The following is a 19,950-nucleotide window of genomic DNA, read 5'->3' as shown; positions in this document are numbered from 1 at the left end:
TCTTTTTTTTCCTCCTCAGTGGGAGAAAACAGGATGTGAAAACTCATGTCTCTAAGTAAAGCCAGTGAGACCCCTTGTATTTTACTGCTGTGGTCAAAAGAGACTAAACTTTGGGAAGATAATCTAATTTACTGGCAATCAAAATAGATTTGGGTAGTGAAAAACAAGGACATATTGAAACAACACCTTCCCTATTGGCTCTTCAGAATTCAGCTTCATTCCTTAGCTCCTGACTCCCCTATTCCCAACTGACCAGCATGGTAAGGGGCATGGATAGTACACAGCCATTTCTCCTTCTCTGTTGTTGCTTTTCTCTCAAACCTTTCATCTGCTTCAGTGCTGGCACTCTACACTATCTGCAGTGCCTTCAGGAAAAAAAACTCCACTCTAGCATGGGCTCTCCATGGGTTGCAATTATTTTAGAAAATGGAAACCTGATCTGGCATGGGGTTCTCCATGCCCTGTGGTGTGGGTATCTGCTCTGACATGGAGAGCTTGTCCTCATCCTGCCCTGTCCTTGATGTTCCTTCGAATGTTTCTCACTCTTTTCTATCTTCCCTCTGTTGCTCCTGTTCATCAGTTTAACCATTAAAAAAATTAACTTTAGATTTTAACATTAAAGCCTGGACTAAACATTTTATCAACAGTGCTTTCAAGGTTAGGGCTTATTTGCTAATGTTAAAAATGTTTTCTTTTCTATATTTCACTTTTTTATAAGCAAAACCAGCAAATTATATAATCTGTTGAAAAAAAATCTCATTATAAACTTTATTATGAGACTAAGAAAATAAAAGGATAATTTAATTTCATTTTACTAATCCATCTTTTGTTCTAAACTATTTTATTAAAATGTAGAGTTACTTTGTAGCAAATAAGAGATGGAATAATCACTAAGAAAGAGAATATTCTCTTATAGTAACAGGGCTTCATTTCAGCAGCTTCAGGTTCAAACTTTAAGAATATTTTGGTACTCACAGATTTGGGTAACATTTCCGGGGTAGTGAGAATTTTTTGCAATATTCTTTTGTAATGTTCTGTCCTGGCAGGCATTAAAAAAAATTAAAGTTTTTCTGACTAAGATTCTATTTCCTATATACTATTAGGTTGAACAAGAATCTGAGTTTTAGAGCCAAATCTTTTTTTCCAGAGACCATCAGTAAGTCTGCTGGAGCACTCACATTCAGAAGCACAACGATTTTGAAGAAGATAATGTGTCGTAAAGTGTGTTTCACATTAAGCTGAGTTAAAATATTTTGGGCTCAGGTCTGACCAATACTGACTTGAGCCAAAAAGGCTGGGTAAACACCTGACTACCTTCTTGGGCTCTCAAGGGTTTTTAATTTACTTTCTACAAGCACAAAGACAGCAATTTGTTTATAGTAAATGATCAATTGATTATTTTAATTTATGAATTAAATTATTATGCTCATTTTCAGGTTTGTTCTCAGTTGCCATTCAATTGAAAACCTATATATATAGTCCTTATAGGTATGTCTTTAGTATTATCAAAATCATGAAGTCATCAGTTCGAAGAGGCTTATATAGAGCCACCAACTTAACAGCAACTTAATCAAGTAAAGGCAGATGCTTAGAAACTTGACTCATATTTTGTGTAAAAAGCTAAACAGCAAGAAATTATATTTCCTTTTTTCTTAGCTTGTTTCCAGGCTAGCAGTTTCTACAACTAAGAATAAGGAGAATTTGTAGGCAGCCCCAGAGAGCCAAATTAAACAATGCCTGTTACAGCAAGGTCCATTTTTCTTGTCTGTTTTTTTTTTCTTTTCACTGAATACTATCTTTCAGTTAAAAAGAGACTGTAAGTCCAGGAAGACCTGGTAATTAGTGAGCCAAAATAAAGAACATATTCCTTCTTGGAAAATAAAGAGGGAATTTGAGATACTAAATCAAACAAACACAAGGAAATATGTGTTCAGAATCCTAACTTCTATTGTCTGCAGCCCTCACACATTGCCAGGGACAATAGGAACCATCCAGCCAGAAGGGGTAAACAATGAAAACACTGATGTCATATCAAGAGGAGATGGATAACAGAGAATTAATCTAAAGACATTCCTTATATGAAAAAATCTCCTAAGGAGCTTGACAGAAAAGAAGGCTCAAAAGGTGTGTTTATTTTAAAAATATTCATGTAAGGAAGCTTTTGACAAGAAGTATCAAAAGAGCTAAGGGAATAAAAGGTTCCAAAACAAAGAGAATTGTTGATTTAGTGTGGTACATCCTTAATATACAGCATCTGGTCTTGCCAGTCAGAACAGTTATTCCATAAAAGAAAGCATCAAAAAAGGTATCCTTCTTCTTGCTGTCATGAGTCTTTCTTCAGATCTTAATTAACAATAATGTTTTCAATTTTCAGTTTATTAACAAAAGATCTAAAAAGATCAAGGGAATACACCTGGGTTTCAAGGCTGTTATATCAGTAACCTTGTAATTCCCCTGAGAGATGTGTTTGAATATTCTAATGGACTCCATCTAATCACAGGCACATCAACAGTTCAAAGCTAACACTTTCATCATACATTGATTGTGGGCCTATTCTATCTCACATTATCATGTATAATATCCAGAGTATTTAGGGATAAATATGCAACATGAGTGTATTGAAGTACGTGAACTTACCTAAAACTAAAAGCTCTTGCTCTCCATTTATGTGCTGATTTTGGCTGGGGTAGATTAATTTTCTTCACAGCAGCCAGTACAGGCTAGGTTTTGATTTGTGCTGGAAATGGTGTTGATAACACAGGGTTGTTTTAGTTATTGCTGAACAACCCTTACACAGAGCCAAGGCCTTTTCTGTTCCTCCCCCCAACCCACAAGTGACAAGGCTGGGGGTCACAGCCAGGAAAGCTGATCCCCAGCTGAAGAAAGGGATATCCCAGAATATCTGGTATCATGCTTAGAATATATGAAACTAGGTTAAGAAGAAGGAAGGAATGGGAAGGGTGTTCACTGTGGTAATGTTTGTTTTCCCCAGTAAATGCTAAGATGTGATGGAGCCCTTCTTTTCTGGGGATGGCTAAAAGCCTGCCTGCTCATGGAAGGTAGTGAATAAATTCCTTGTTTTGCTTTGTTTGTGTGTGCAGCTTATCTCAGCCCATGACTTTACTCACTTTTACTCTTTCAATTCTCTACCCCATCTCACTGTGGGAGGAAAGACACTGGCACCTGTGTATAAAAATACAATTCATTTGTCACATGTTCCCAGTATAACTACGATCTTCATAGCTTTTTACAAAACTACTGAATGTGGCTAATGTAATCTCATAAAGCAGTGAATACCCTTATATTTCTCCCCTCAAATATCAGCAGAGCTTTGTGTCAATATGCAAATATGACACTTTTTCCGTCTCAAAAAAACATTGTTCTGTGTCGTCATGAGGAAATACTGAAAGGTTTACTTTCTCTTCCCTTTAAAATATGTGAACTATGAATGGAAGAAATGAAGTAGCACACTTTTTCAAAACAAAGTCTGTTTATTAATAATTAAAAAATGATGTGATTAGTCTCCAAATGAATATGAATTACTTCTTGCTAACTACTTTTTCGGTAATGCCAAGTTTAATTACATGATTTACAGTACTTAAATAACAAAGTATAGGAACAAAGGAAGGGCAAGGATGATGTTGCACCGGCATATGGCCCGCAAATTACAGTATAAAATTACAGTACAAAATGTATGAAATAAATATTTAAAAGAGGAAAATTAAAAACAATAAAACAACCCTCAAAAATTATTTGGATAATTACTCCTATTTTCACAGGTCATTTCTTCTTTCTGAAAAGTCCTTGGTATGCATGTAAAAAACAATGATAAAAAGCCCGAGTTCTTCAGTTTGACTGAAGAAACTCAAGAGTGTGTCCCGAGGCAGACTCATAAATCTCATTTTTGCTTTGGAAAAAATATTTCTTTAGGTAAGAACAATATTCTTTGTTCATTTAAGGGGAATTGTGGTGGACCTGCACAGCAATTTGCAAACGCTGTTGTGAAACAGGATGCATTCTTACTGGGCAAAGAAATAAACTGAAGCATTAGCATTTAATTATTTTCCATGCCAGGAATGAAGATGTTCAGTTTCGAATTGCATCCTGAAAGTCTGAATGCCCCTGTGATTACTCAGGTGCTTGACCATTTAGCCTTTAGCAATAACATGAACAGTGAGGGAATGATAACTTTTTTATGCAATTATAAGAATGCTTTTCTTCCGTAAATAAGATTTCTGGGTACTATGTCATTTTACACAGAAATGCACAAAGTACTAACTTTCATTCATTAGCAACTAGAAATTCTTTATCTACTGACCTAACTATATCCCCAGCTACCATTGTCATGTTCCCTTCTGCAAAATAATCCCTTCTGAGTTTTTTATGGTAACATTAAAAAAAAAAAACAATACTAAGAGTGAAGCTGTCCCAACCTCCCCATTCCCATTATGTATCTTATATGTAATTGGCTTTTGTATGTGGGGGCTGCCTGTGGGAGTAAGCTGATAATTTTTTAAAAATAATAATGTGCCATATTGTGCTATGGACATGGTCTTTCTAAAGACCATGTAGCTGCCATTTTTTGTGAGCCAAACATCAAGCACTATAACCAATGAACTCTTTATTTTGCTGACATTTAGTTGCTTTAGTGAGCAAATGGCTACAGCCAGAATAATGCAATGAAGCTTTGGGCTCTGACATATCAGTAAGCATAACTTTCTACAGAATGTTTATGATTGCTCTTTCTCCACTTGTTTTCCCATTTATTTAGTAGCTTCTCCCTGCATAGTATAAAATTCCTTCAGGAATTCATCTAACAACTTCTGAACTGTAGCAGTTTGAATTCATTCTATCAGATGTCACAAAATTGGTGCCAGCTTTAATACATTCACTTATAAATTGCAATGGAATGGTGCCTCTGTTACTTAAAGTTGGTAGATATAGTGGAAATAATTGCCAAGGAGTGGGACAGCTGAACATTAAAACTGTGACATTTGTACATTTTCTGAGTGGCTGGGCTGATGAGTGGGGCATAGCTCAGAATAGCTGTGACAGTTGACAGAAGTTATTCCTTCTGCAGTCTACCCTACCTCAGATGCATGATCTATCCAAGAACTTTGACTTGCTTTTTTGTAACTATCCAGGGCTATAGTTTTCCAACACTCAAAACCTAAATAAGATCTGCAATAATACTACCCAGCTTGTTTTAGCTATGATCATCTTCTTTTATATCTTTCCATAATGTCAAGTATATGGAGAGGACATGTGTAAATATGTGAATGCTTTACAAATACAGCATGCTAATTCCATATTTGGGCCTAATTTATTTGCCACATCTAACAGCTTCTCTAATACTGTGGGGTGTCCAAAATTTCTGAAGAGGGTTGGCAGAAGTGATGCATAGGTAACCTTCTCAAGGTATGTCTGAATGACAGCTGGAGATCAACCAGGTACACTAGGACAATTCAAATGCAGCTGTCTGTATATGGACAGCTAAGTTATATTTTCAACGCTCAACATGGGATTCCACTGTAGTTCAAAATGCTTATATGGGAGCTAGGTGCTAAAGTTCCCACTACAATTGCAAAATCACAGAATCATAACATATGCTGAGCTGGAAAGGACCCACAAGGATCACTGAGTCCAACTCCTGGCCCTGCACGGGGCCATCCCCAAGAGTCACACCAAGTGCCTGAGAGCATTGTCCAAATGCTTCTTGAACTCTGTCAGGCTGGTGCTGTGACCACTGCCCTGAGGAGCCTGTTCCAGTGTGGATCTGGGACTGTAGTATGTAATAACAAAAGCATCAAGTGGTACAAACATGATGCAAATAGTGTATTCTCAAATAGGTAGGCAAACTCTTTAGATGAATCAAGTTAAAGCAGAGTAATATTGTAGAGTATAATATAATATTGCAGAGTAATATGAAAATATTATTGTGAAGGCATCAAAAGTTAAAGTTATTTCTTATGCACTGAAACATTCATAATTCTAGTATTTCATCCCCAAAGGGTATAAAGGTAAATGAAACAAAAGTGAGGCATATCTTCCTTATGTTCACTATAAGTATTAGCAATACAGAAGTGGAAATTGCTGTATTACTGTAACCATTAATATTTATAACTCTGGACATGATCACAGAAGAAGATTACATTAAAGGCAGCAAATGAAGCTCAAGTGTAAGCAAGATGGCAGTCTCCTGGAAAATCATAGAACTGTTCCTTTTTCCCCCTTAATTCATACAGTTTGGCTCTTACTGGATTTGGTACCTGTAACATGGTCACACACTACGCATATACCACATTGTAACTACCACAAGTTACAGAGTACCCTGAAAAGCTAGTACGGAGGTAGTTCTTTATTCTGAAGATATTTTACCTTTAGCTGTAGAAAAATGCTTTTTCTTCTTTTTTGTTAAATAATGGTAAAGACAATGCATAAAGCTAAGTCAGTATTTATATAACATTTTTTTCATGTTCCTAGATAGCTAGAGCAGGCCATATCTTGTCTTTATTTAGTAGTTAATATTGTCTATTGACTATCCTTATAAAAGTCTAATTGCATTTGGATTCATACTATTTCCCCCTTTAAAATAATTGACTTTAAAAGCATTTTTACCATTCTAAAAACTGGTGCCATTTTCACTTCAGATAAAGTGTTTCTGTTTTGTGAAGACCAACACAAACACTGAATCTAACTTACTTCAGTCAGTTAAAATAAAATGAAACAGTGATTACTCTTGAATGATTGAAATGCTTAAAAGGAGCAAGGGGAAAAAAACCTCAAACAAACCCTAGGCCCTTTAAATTTATTTAACTTGGCAGTTATTAAAATCTTTCATTTTCTTGCTGTTTTTTTTATTAAGGTATTAAGTAAATTCTAAAGCACAGCTTAAAAAGTGACATGTAGTGTATAAATACATATTCTCTTCTGAAAGGATAAAAGCCGTATGTAAAGGATGAAAAAAGGAGTAAAAGATGTCACAGCAAATACTGAACACTGTATATTTATTTTGTACTATCATCTGGAGAGACAGCAGTTGTAGCTTTAAAAGAAATAAAAAATTATTACAATCTTTCAAAGAATTTTTCATTCTCAACATAAGAGATTCAGTGATTGTGATTTTTTTTTTTTTAATAGCTTAAAAGCATCAAATTCAGCCAGTTACTGGCAGGGATGAGGTAAAAAAAGAAAAACATAGTAGGCAGACAGTAAGACCAAAAAAACCTAAAAAACCAAAAACCAAAGTAGAAGATTCATATGGACTAGAATTTAGGACTGGTTTCTTACAGTTTTGTCTATGGTTGACTGCCCTGAGTGACTAAGCATAGGTTTCACAGAAAACTTTCATTACTCCTGGAAAAATTAAAAGAGCTTCCTCTCTTCTGCCAAAATAGCTATTTCTCTATAGCAATAGCAATTTGTGAATCTAGAGACTTCTGTTCTTTATAATCATGTAGTTGGTTACAGTTTTGTATTGTTATAAGCCTTGTGCTGAACTTGTGAGGGCTCAGGCTGAGGCTCCTTATGCTTGTTCTGCCGGGGCTTCTCTCGCCCAGCCTGCAGCTTGAGAAATTTCCTCAGCAAACCACAAAGGGATGGGATCAGTTTAGTTCTCCAGTTGGACGGTATTAATTAGGATTCATCTCACACTTTATTTCTTATATATTCTTTTGGGAATATTTGTTACACTATATAGCATAGAGGGTTGTCATTTTACCTTGATTCTTGGTTGCTCTTGTACTCACAACCCACCCATTCTACCTGCCAAGATAGCAGGCTGGAGCAATCACAGAAAAGGACTCCTGAGCTGAAGTCATAAGTAAACTTAGGAAAAAAAAGTCCCTAATTAAAAAAGAACTTGAAAAAAACAAATCTGAATAAGCAAAAAAATTGAAAATAGACAAAAACAACATGTTGCATATGTGTATCCAGAAGTCAAGAAAGTCAGGAAAGGTAAAGAGAAATCTGGAAAATATCAAGCTCAAATAGCTTATAAAGAATATATGATGCAGTTAAATAGTTTCTAGATGTATAAATAAAAAGAGGATAGCAATAGATTACCAGAAAGGATGGAGTAAGGTGAAAGGTAACAAGAAATAACTACAGGTTTTCAGGAAGAGTAATAGTTATGGCTGGACACCAATGGAACTAAGTATGTGGAAGCATAGCTTGCTATATATAATGAGGAAAGCATTAACACACATTGGGTAAGCAATAAACTGATCCCTACATTAATAACTTGATTTTCAGAAATGATGCAAAAAATTTTATAGAAAACATTCTGCTAGTGATGCATGAAGTGATGGGAAAATATGTTGCACTTTGTTTATGAAATAGAAGACTGTGTTCTCAGTAAGTATGATCATGTTAGCCCAATATTAACAATACACTAAGCTTTGAAATTATTTGGAAGGAAAAAAATATATAGAAGTTTAATCAGTATTGCTTACAATGGACCATCATATTTACAATGAATTTTAGTTCCATATTGCTAAGCAGTTCTGAGGAAAAAAAAAAAAAGAAAGGAAAACTAGATGGTCAACTGTACGTAAGAACTCTATACACAATCTAAGAACTGTGAAAATATCCTGAGGATATTTCATAACATATCTAACTATAGACAAATGTTTAGGCTTAGATATAGTAATTTACTTCTTGGTAGATCTACTTACCAATTTAATATATGTGGTTAACCTATACCTAGCCACTTATAGCAAAATTCATAATTTTTCTATTTGAAACTGAAAGTATGGTGCAGTCAATGCACTGTAAAATATCTGCAATAAAAAAAGGATGAGCATGCATAAAGACACAAATCAAAGTAAGGTTATCCTCAGGATAGAAATGGCTCTACTCAGGATCTTTTCTCCTTTCACTCTTCGGGATTTATTATAATCATCCTCTATGGCAGCACCCAGCAGAGTTTCTATGCTGTACTTAAAGCTGACTTTCTGTTTCCACCATAGCACTTTTCTTTTTTATTGATTTTAGCTTCACTGTTATATTCATCTTTTTCTAAAATTAGGCCCATATATTTTCAGCTTTATGGTCTTCATCCTACACCTCATCCTTCCCACACCTCTTTCTAAATCACTTCACTAGTGCTTAGCAGTAAAACGGATGTTTATCATAAATTGGTTTAGCATTTACTGTTGTTGGAGTTGTACATGGAGAGAAAGGAGGTAAAGTAGACTCTACTACAGCTATGATATAGTTAAAAAGGTACACTAGAAAGTATTTAAAAATGCAGTATTTTCAGTTCTCTTCATTTTGAGCACAAGAATATAATTGAATCAAAGCTGCCATATTCTTAACAAAATTCTGTTTATATGAAGATTTACTTATTTCCCCTCTAGGGAAATCTAAAAGAATCAATTAAAGATATATTTTGATTAATTCCACTAGGATTTTTAAAAATAAAATTAATAAAAGCATATACATAATAAAATCATTATTCAATTCCTTGCCCAAGAAATAAGATGCTTCAAATCTGAGCTTTTTCTCAGTCTGGCACTCATTCCAGGAGAGTTTGCCTAACCATGAGGCTAAGTTATATGCAAGATGTGAGTGCTTCCATTCTGGTTGTTCAAATGAAGGACATCTCTGACCAGGAATGCCCAAATACTGGAAGTAAAGGGAGTAATATAAATGGAAAACTGACTTCAACCTGTTATATAGATGGAAATACAGGAACAGGTAGGTTCTGATTGAAAGAATTGTCAAGAAATCAAGGTAAAATAATAACCCAATATGACAACAAGAAGGCAAAAAAGAAAAAACTTAATAAATAAAGTTTATTTAGAATTTTATTTATTAATATTTATTAATAAATAAAGTTTATTTAGTAGAAGTCCCATTTATTATGTGTAGAAAACTAAACACCCTGAACACATCCCTTCCTGGTTTATTCTGGAGATTTCTCAAGATTGTACCTGAAGGATTATGCCGAAAACCAGTCTCAGGTTCTCTATAAGAGGTTTTGTGAGAAATCTAGAGCTATTCAAAGTTATAATGATTTTAAGTCCACCAGGAGATCACCTCAGGCCTCTTGCAGTGCATGACTTAGGAGCCCTAAAGTGCTGTATTGTTACAATTCTACTCCATTCAGGTTGTTAAACCCCTATTCTGCATTGCCAGACAACTAAATTTCTGAGGTGAGTCACAATCAGGACTGACTCACTGACTCCTGACTGGTTTACCTCCATCTCTCTAGGATTTTTAAGTATCCTAATTAAAAACACTCTGAACATACCTTTGTTTATAGTGTTGTTTAACACCAGCTGGCATCTAAGCATCACACAGCTGCTCCCTCACTCCCCTGCCCCAGCAGGATAGGTGGAAAATAATTGGAAGAGTAAAATCAAGAACATTTGGAAACTGGGATAAGGAAAATTTAGTAATACTAACACTAATAATAATTTAGAATATAAATAACAAAGAGAGAGAAATAAAATCCCAGAAAGAGAAGCAATGCAAATTAAAATAGCTGTTCACCGCCAGCTGACCGATACTCAGCCAGTTCATGAGCAGCAGGCCCCTGGACAACTCTTCTCCCAGATTTATATGCTGACCAAGACATCATATGGTGTGGAATATTCCTTTGGCCATTTGTTCCATCTCTGCTCCCTTCCAACTCCTTGCACACCCCTAGCCTGCTCTCTGGTGGGATGGGGATAAAAGCAGAAAAGTCTTTAATACTGTGTAAGGGCTGCTCAGCAATAAATAAAACATCCTTACCCAGCACAAATTCAAAACATAACCCAATAGTGGCTGTGATAAAGAAAATCAACTTGATCTCTGCCAAAACAGCACAGTTAAAAGGATTCACATGCAAGGTGACACAGTGAAAGAATTTAACTAAAGTTATGTTGCCAGATATGTTTTTATCCTCACTTGGGGATTTCAGGGATTGTTTTTAAAACTTTTAATAGTATTACACTAAAAGAGCAATAACACGTTGAAGTAATAATGTTCTGATGTAATGAATATCCTAAAGTGCTTCACTTCCAAATAAATGTGTCAGACACCTCTTATGCATTTTTGCTTACATTTTCCCTGTATTATCTAGTCTTTACAGACACTGACTGTTTATGGCTAAACATCCTTTAAGATAATGCTTCGACAATTTATTGCAATCTATGTATATTTATGCATTAGGTCTTTTCGACTAAGAAGACTGTGACTGAGCAGTAAACCTCTACGATGGAAAATAACTCAGTGGAGACTGGGCAGGAAAATATTCCCAAGAAGGTCAGGGAATATGTAGTGTGTGACTGACCAGAGCTGTTGAAATAAAGGCTGATTTTATCTGAACACAGAAGGCATCAGCAGGTGAGTTTTGTTTTAGATAAAAAGCTATGTCATTTGAGTAGATCAGCCAGTGGGTTACATAAGGTTTTTTTTATGTTCATTAAGAATGGGAATGTAAGAGTTAGTTGACCTGCAATGTGGAGAGAGTACACATGGTTCAGCCTAACTCTGAGTATAAAACCTGAAAAACTGACAAAAGAATTTTGAAGACAGCAAGGAGTTTGAGATGACACCAACTAATGTTTTTCTTCATAGCTAATAGGGGCACACAGTGTTGTGATGGTGAGTATATTACAGAGATTGGTAACTGGGATTGAACTGTGTATTGCCATGACTATGGTTTGTTAAGTGTATCTTATAATTTTGCTGTGTTTCCAATATGTTTTGTATCACTCTGATAAATCAGAAATATTGTGTAACAATAACTATCTTCAAATAAGTAAATTTTATATTATACATTGCACCTTCCATACATGGAATATCAAAAAGACTCCGGTCAGAGTCTATTGGACTGACAAAGATTTAGAAAGCTCATCTGCCATTACCCAATCAAATATTTTATGGTATGTAATATTAAAACTCAGATTATTGCATTATTCTCTAACTTCAATTGCCTTTATCCCTCACTGCCCCAATTTTATTTTTTTTCTGACACCGTACTTTGCAAAGAGAAGTGAGTACTTCTGTTAATTCTAGCTGTGGTTTGGCCTGACCTCAGTTCTCTGTGGGGTCAGATATTAGCAACTCCAGAGAATCAATCTCTTATGGGAGTTATTTCTAACATTTAAACTACCTGGTAAAGGTGATAGGTGGCAGTATGGAAAAGCCGCAAGTTAACGTATAATGCTGTAAGACTTCAGGTGAGTCAAAAGGCTTTTCCTAGAAATATTAAATGATTTAGGCAAACAGTTTGGCTTAAGTAAGGTTACCTGCTTTAGTCTTTCAATTTTAGAAACTTTCCCTTTGCCTCAGGCCTTTTTTAGACATTTTAGACATCACCATGCTATTTAGGACTTCCCCCAGTGTGCCAGAAATGTTTTATTCTTATAATGGTTTCCGCACACTTACACTTATGTTTTGTTTAATTGTTGCTGTGTTTCTTTCCCCATGTATTATTCAGAGTCCCCATGAATGGTTGAGATTTTTCATCTTCCTAACATTACTGCAACCTACCTCACTACCAGTTTAATTGAGTAAATTTTATGCGCTTCTTCAAGAAAATGAATCAACCTTTACTGATTTGTCCTATAAATAATAGGACAATAGAACAAATGTTGTAGAATAATATTGCTAATTATTATCCTATTTTACCATCAGAAAACTCAGAATTGTAAAAAACCACAGTACATGTATGTTTAAGATATTAAAATGACCCACAAGTCTGTTTGTCTTTATTTTATAATCAAGTTTAGGCATTTTTAAAGAAACTTATTTTTAAAATCCCCCAAAAGAACTTTTCAACAGTCCATTCACCTATATAAATTTCATCAGGAATTAAAAAAGGTACTTTATATTTTTAGTTAAATATGTTGTCCCATATTTTTAAAGGGCATGTTACATTGGGAAATATGTACTTAAACTTACAAAGGTTTTAAATGATGTTTAACAAGTCAGTTCAAGATGAGAACAATGTTAAAACTTTTCAATTAGTTGGTCTTTTCCTTCTAGTTTCACATTTGAAAAGAACATGATAATTAACAATTGAAGAAGACAGATATATTTTGGTGCTTAGAACTTGGAGATTTGGTGACAAACATTTTTATATCAGGAATTTTAGTTACTTTAAAAAAAAACCAATCTATAACCTTGGGACTTCCAATACCTTAGCTATTGAACAAGAACTTTTGGAAGGAATGCATTTATTGGTGAAAATTTCCTAAGTCTTCTTTATTTTATGTATACACTTCATCCACACCTCTGGTACCATCACCTTTATCCCCACATATCTGGTATTACTTTAAATTTCTTCTAGCCAGTAAAAAAATAAATAGGCAAGTATCTGAGTTACCTACAGATAAATATTATTAACAGCTCAAAATGATTTTTTTTGAGATAAAGTATGAGTACTCAAATCCTGATATATCTTAATTTCATTTGAAAGTAAACTTTCAAACATCTGTGCTGGCTTTTTGTGCCTTACCTACAAGTACTAGGATAAACACCTGGGAATTTTTTTGCATTTTCATGTGATAAGTACTAAAAAGTAGGTCACTTGGAATACCTATTCATGATATGCACTCAAGCAGCATGACGAATGAAGGGAACATAGAACACCTATTTCACAACTGCTACATATAAAATTTTATCTTCATGCTGAATAAAAATAAGGAGTTTTAAACCTAATTTTAAAGAGGAGTTGTCAAACACAGAAACAATCAGAAACTTTCATTCCAAAATGCCTTTATTCAAGTTCCTACCTCCACTTTTCAAAATGTATGTGGTCCAGGGAAAACTAGATTGTGTATCCTTTTGCAAAATTTTGACTTGAACTCTGCAGCTTTTCAGCTGAATCCCATAGAGTTGCTATCAGTAAGAACAATATGCAGTGGGGGTAAGCCTGCCTGAAAGCGCTGCTTCATCATTAGACGATGCTGGTATGTGACAGGAAAATAAGGAAAATAACAGTAACTTAATTGATGCAAGGCTTTCCCAAAAGCTGTAGATTATTATTCCCTGTTCTAGTGTTTTTTATATATATAGTGTATATACAAATAATATTTATGTCTGATATATATTATATCTTGATAATATATATTACATATCTTTGTATAGTGGGGCTGGGGGAAGAGACAAAAACAGACCCAAAAATAAACCTACAGATGAATTCTTAACAACTCCATGTCTGTATACCCTACTTGGGGTATGGGACAGAAGTTGATAGCAACTTGTGTAACAATTGACTTTTGATATCAGGTAAGTCACAGAAAGGTGTCTGGGGTGATGGGACCAGCAAGGCTATCATCAGCTTTTGAGACATTAGAAAGTAAAAAACAAGGAAAAACAGAGAAGACATCCATGCATATCCAACCATTTGCTGAAGGCACAGAAGCTTGTAATTACTCTTAAAGTGACACCAGATAAAGACATCCCTAGTATGCCTAAAAAAATTGTTACATGAAACATACACCTCAAAGATTCCTGCATCTATTCATTACAAATTTTGGTAGCAGTTTTGCTTTCCTTTACGTACTTCATGGTTAGAGAGTACCACCACAAAACCAAGGCTCTTACCAAAACTCTTTGAAGATAAAGGCAATTCTAACCCATTTTCTGGGATACAAGGCAGTACCTAAACACCCATTTATGGGACGAAATAATTAAATGCATTTAGAATAATGCTGCCCTTCTTGTTCAAGCAGGGCTACTCTACAAAAAGTAACATAGGATTCAGTATGCCAAAAGATAATGAGTACTGGCTGTGCTGAGGATCAGAAGTATCAAATGACATATCAGCTAGTTATTTAGGAAAAGGGAGGACTGGGCTGGCCTTTGAGATTTTTTTACACTATTCATGTTTAAATCCGTAGATTTTAAAATCAAAGTCAAACCACTATTTCAGAAAGTATATTCCTTTTCTACGCATGTATTAGTTCAGTTTCACTGTATTCTATTTATTTTTGAAATTTCAACTGAATATTAACTCTTTCACTTTAGTCTTTCTCACAAAGCAGTTAGAAATTTAATTTGTGCTCTTGTAGAGGTTAAGTTTTACTTAAATTAACCTTTGTATTCATGTGAGGTATTCTAACTACAGAGTGTCCTTAACATCATAACTCAGTAATTTTGAAAAAAGTGAATATTTGAAAAAAAAAGATTTACTGATACCTGGCCCTTCTAGGAAGAAAATGCTTGAAATCCTGATTCAGGCACTGAGGCCTTGGAAAGACAAATATTGGAATTTAATGCCCATTTTTTCCCTATCAAGTAGTTACAGATGGTGAATTTTATAGATCATCTTTTCAATGCAGCTATTTCTTTCAGTGCATAGTAAACTGATTGCAGTCCCTGAATGACACGGTCCAAATCATGTTTTTGGGTTCAGTAACTTCTCTCTTAACTTCAAGGCATCTAGTTTTGGCTATAACATCTGGATTTTTCAATGGATTTTAACAGTTATGTATCGAAAAATTCTGAATGAGCTATACAATGAAACATGATATAATGAAAAGTTCTCTGCTTCAAAAATTCCAGCAGAAAAAAAAGCACAGTTGAGAATAAATCTACAGGGAATAATGGAAATTCAATTGTGGTTGGCTAATAACTACTTTTCCATTACATTTTAACAAATGTTTAATTAATTAAATGTTCTTGCATACAGATACCAAATTACATATTAGAATTTAGAGATATCTTAGTTTAACCAAACTGTGACAAAGAACCCAGTTTCGAATAATAGCAATAATTTTCAGCTCATTGGTGAGCACTGTGCTTTCAGAACTGCTGTACTTCTATAGTAATTTACCACAGAGAGAGGCCAACATAAACCAAAGAAGGATATAATTAAAAATGGTCTTTTAATAATTCTGGACATTTTCAACACTGTATCTGGTCCCCACATCCCTGTGTAAGGACCTGAAATACCTGGATTCAATATCCTCAGCAGATGACCTGTGTATTGTCCTACAGCTATAGAAACCAAGTTCACTCTCTTAACTACACTTGAAATTCCATTTCCTTTCTGAATGTTACAGAATAATTTAGATTTAATAGTATCTTTTGTTATGTGCAGATTTATTTTCTCTGGTCTGACGTCCAACCATCTGGTGGTCTCCTGAGAAAGCTCAGACCATGTGTATACAGCAAGGATAAAAAAATCTGATAAAGGCTTCTGTTCTAGTCCTGTGGATTATTTGGCTGCTGATTCAGGAAAGCACAGTTTTTTAAACTCAGGAATCTCTTTGTGCTAGAAACTTGGCTTGTCTTTAATTGACCAAGGTGACAAGTGTTGCTATTTTTCCATTGCCTGCCAACTATGTGTGCAATAGTTGAGACAACTCCAAAATTAGAGAGGATTTGTTGGTTTTATTTAGAGAATCTGGAATATCAGTCAAGAAGGATTATAATTATTCCATTGGGCTGGATACAATAACTAATTTATGCACCTAATTAGAGATTTAGCCAAAACTAAATCTGTCAGAAGATGGTCAGAAGCTTCAAGCCTAGCTCTGAAGTTGTGAACTGCCCAGGAACAAGCCTGGTGGACATAAATCTGATTTAGCCTGCAAAAGGCATAATGACAGTAACTGGGCCTCCTCTTTACGAACTCTACATGCACACAGACACACAGACACACAGACACACTCACATATATGCTATGACAATAAGGAGTAGCACATTAGAAATGCAACACTGTACCCATGCTACAGAATAGCTGAGAGCCCAGGAGCAAATTCCATTATTCAACCAAGAAAGGATTTAATTATTCAACCATTTTCAGCATAATGTCATGAATGGATGATTTAGATTGCTTGAAGAACCATTGTCAAAGGTATTAGTAAAAGTTGTATTATGATGATGTTGTAAGAGTTCATTTTAGGAAAGTTTGATGGCAAGGTTCACTCTATTACAGCACAATCATTTGATCAATGATTTAAAGTTATCAAGGCACAAATTGAAGTTACTACACTACGGGATTATCTGTGATATTGGTTGTTTTACCAAAGGTCTGACATTGGTATCCAAGCTCAAGGGGAGATCACAGCCATGGACACAACACTGCCTCACAGCTTGAGAAAGAGCTTGAAAAAGGCTCAGTCAGGCTGTCATACTCACAGGATAAAGTGGCTGACTCATAGCAAACTGCATGTGATAAAAAAAAGCAGGTATGTGAACACTTATACCCCAACTTACTTTGGTACTAAATAAATTAGTCTTAGAAAAGCCACATGCTATTCATGTGCTAATGGCTTCAGTTTTCAAGCTCATACACATCTCTCCTCACTGTATCTCTCAGGTCCTTTGTGGCTTTTCAGAGGAGGGGTTGAAACTAGCAGAGTTTTTGATCTGGCTATGGCTCAGGCCTTTACCTCCCTTGGAGCCTATACCAAATTATTGCTGGCTTTGTTAAGGAGTTGAGTACATCTGTTACAATGTGACAACAATGCAATCAATTGAACTGTGCAACAAATAGGAACTGATTCTACAAATTATAGAAGTACAAAAAGGATCAGTGAGTTGTTCTTTAGTTAATTGAATTACCACTTCACATTAAAATTAAAGGACATAGTTAATTTCTATCTGACCCACACCGATGGAAAAATTAAAAGAACAACTACAAGAAAAACCTCCCATTACTTTTGATTTTATTTTACTCCAAGTGTCTGGTTTGTCCAAAAAGGAACATTTAGGACATTAAAGGATTCAATCATATTCTTTATGATTAATGTTAAACTTTATCCCTGTCAGATAAAGAAGCAGTTAAGAGACTTAGTTCCTCTCATTTATAAGCAGAATTGAGAGGAAGGAGCCCATCTGCCTTTTTTTTTTCAGATGTTTTCTTGTGGAGGTGTGCGGGCCTGATAGGGGACTTCCTGGGGCTAAGCCCTGGAAGAATGTCCCCTAGACTTTAACGTCTCCCATGGACTCCTGTGATGTGCTGTCAATCAACCCCAGTGCCACTCCCACTGTTGGCCCATTGGCTATTCAACCACCTGTTAACCATATATGGTCAAGGTTCTAGCAGTTCCTTTGTTCTTTGTATTCTCGTTGGTCTGTATCCCTGTCTGTTTACCCTTGTGTTTTTCTATTGGCCACTGTAACCCTTTCCCCGCCCACACCTTCAGGCGATTGGTTGTTGCTGCTGGCTCTGCCCCTTTGTAACAGTGTATAATCCTGGACCCTCTCCCTCTTCCTCTCTTTGTCTCTGGACCCTTTGGGTGTGTAGGTGAAACAAACTACTGCTGGAAACCTATACTGCCTTCTGCATCTTGGATAACCAGCTGCTGCGTGTGAGTGTGGTATTTGCTGTGGGCTTGGTGGAGCGCTCTCCTTGTGGGGACACTTCAGGAACACTGTATCAGCCTACCATCTGCTTGTGCTGCAACACTGTGCCATATTATCAATCCATAGCACTAAAAGGTTATCAACAAGATGTATAAATTAACATTTGAAGTGACATTTTTAATTTTTAAAATGAAATTGTTTAAAACTCAAAAGTTTCCAATATGTTTAATGATAACTCTTTGAACAAGTGCATGATTTTACAAACAAAAAAAACAAGCGTCAATTTCACTAAATCAACTTTGACTTGTAAAACAGTTTATTTGAAATGTATTACAATAAACTGTTACATGGATACCTATCCCAAATTATAACTCATATTCACACCTGACAATACACTTCCCAGATATGGCAGTTGCCTGGTATGAAGTGTGTCTGCATCAGTAATTCAGTGTACAAATATTATTTTTTACTGCAAATTCACACTCAGTCTGTAATCAGTGTCCTGAAAAACACAGCTGGGAACATTCCTGATGATACATACAAAGCACTTCTGCTCTCAGTGGGTGCAATAATGAATCTGGACACCTGGACACTGCCTACAGTGGCAATTTCTGTGAAGACAGGCAGTACTCCAGAAGGTCTTCCACCTCAGTACTTTCTTGATGAAAGCGGGCACCACTGATACAGGTGCATTTTAGACTGGCTGTGGTGTTTTCAGTTTACCTAACTAGAAACTACTTCTTGATTTTGTACCCTCATATCATTGCACTAACATCTCTCTCAGTGCTATCTACTGTACTTAGGAGCAGTTTTCTCTGTCGCTCCATAGTTACTCTTGCCTTCTGATTTATACCTTTATTGTAGGACTGGATATGGCCACAGATCACTGTTGTACAATAAAAGCACAACTAACATAATTTTTGCCTCTCTCTTTCAGTTCCTTGTGCATGGAAAATTTTTGAACAATAAATGTTCTAAACAGCTGGATTTATGACAGTATACCCCATATGCCTTTGTTGCTAAGATTATGTGGTATCTGGGGCTTGGGGATAAGGTAGTAGTACTCATCTACCCCTTCCACAAATCTGAGTATAAATTAATTGTCGTGGCACTGGATGATTTTATGTGAATCCTTCAGGAGAAAATATAGTTTGTGTCACCCTGTAGGATGCACCTGTCTTCAGTAGACATTTTCAGGATACATCTGAGACTGATGGCTCCATGGAGTTGAGAACTGGGAGTGGTTGGGGCTCCCCAGGTGTCTGTCAGGGCAGAGTCAGGCAGCCAGGACTCGTTCTATCCCTCTAGCCATGACTGGAGCAACCTGATAGCACTTGGTCTCTCCCAGCCCCATCATCATGTGTGTGCCTGGGGACAGGAATGGCTCAAGGGTGGGCCAGGATGTGATCCCACAGGTGGGGTGCAGAGTCATGCCCAGTGAGTAGACCCAGAGTTAGACACAGTCCCAGAATGTCTGGGCAAGGCCGTGGGGAATAGGATAGGCCAAAGCATGCAAGGGTGTCAGTGCACAGGCCAGGCTAAATATCAGGCAGAGCTCACTTTCTTTTAAGCTGCATGATTTAAGATACTTACAGATGAAGTTGAAATTGATAGCTGCTCTTTCAAGTACTAATTCTTGGGTCATTGACCTTTTCTGTAAAATTTGTTTGCCCTGTGGATTATTCACAGGTTTCT

This window comes from Molothrus aeneus, chromosome 3 (assembly GCF_037042795.1).
Source record: "Molothrus aeneus isolate 106 chromosome 3, BPBGC_Maene_1.0, whole genome shotgun sequence".
Lineage (NCBI taxonomy): Eukaryota > Metazoa > Chordata > Aves > Passeriformes > Icteridae > Molothrus > Molothrus aeneus.
Note: the sequence above shows the minus strand (reverse complement) of the source record.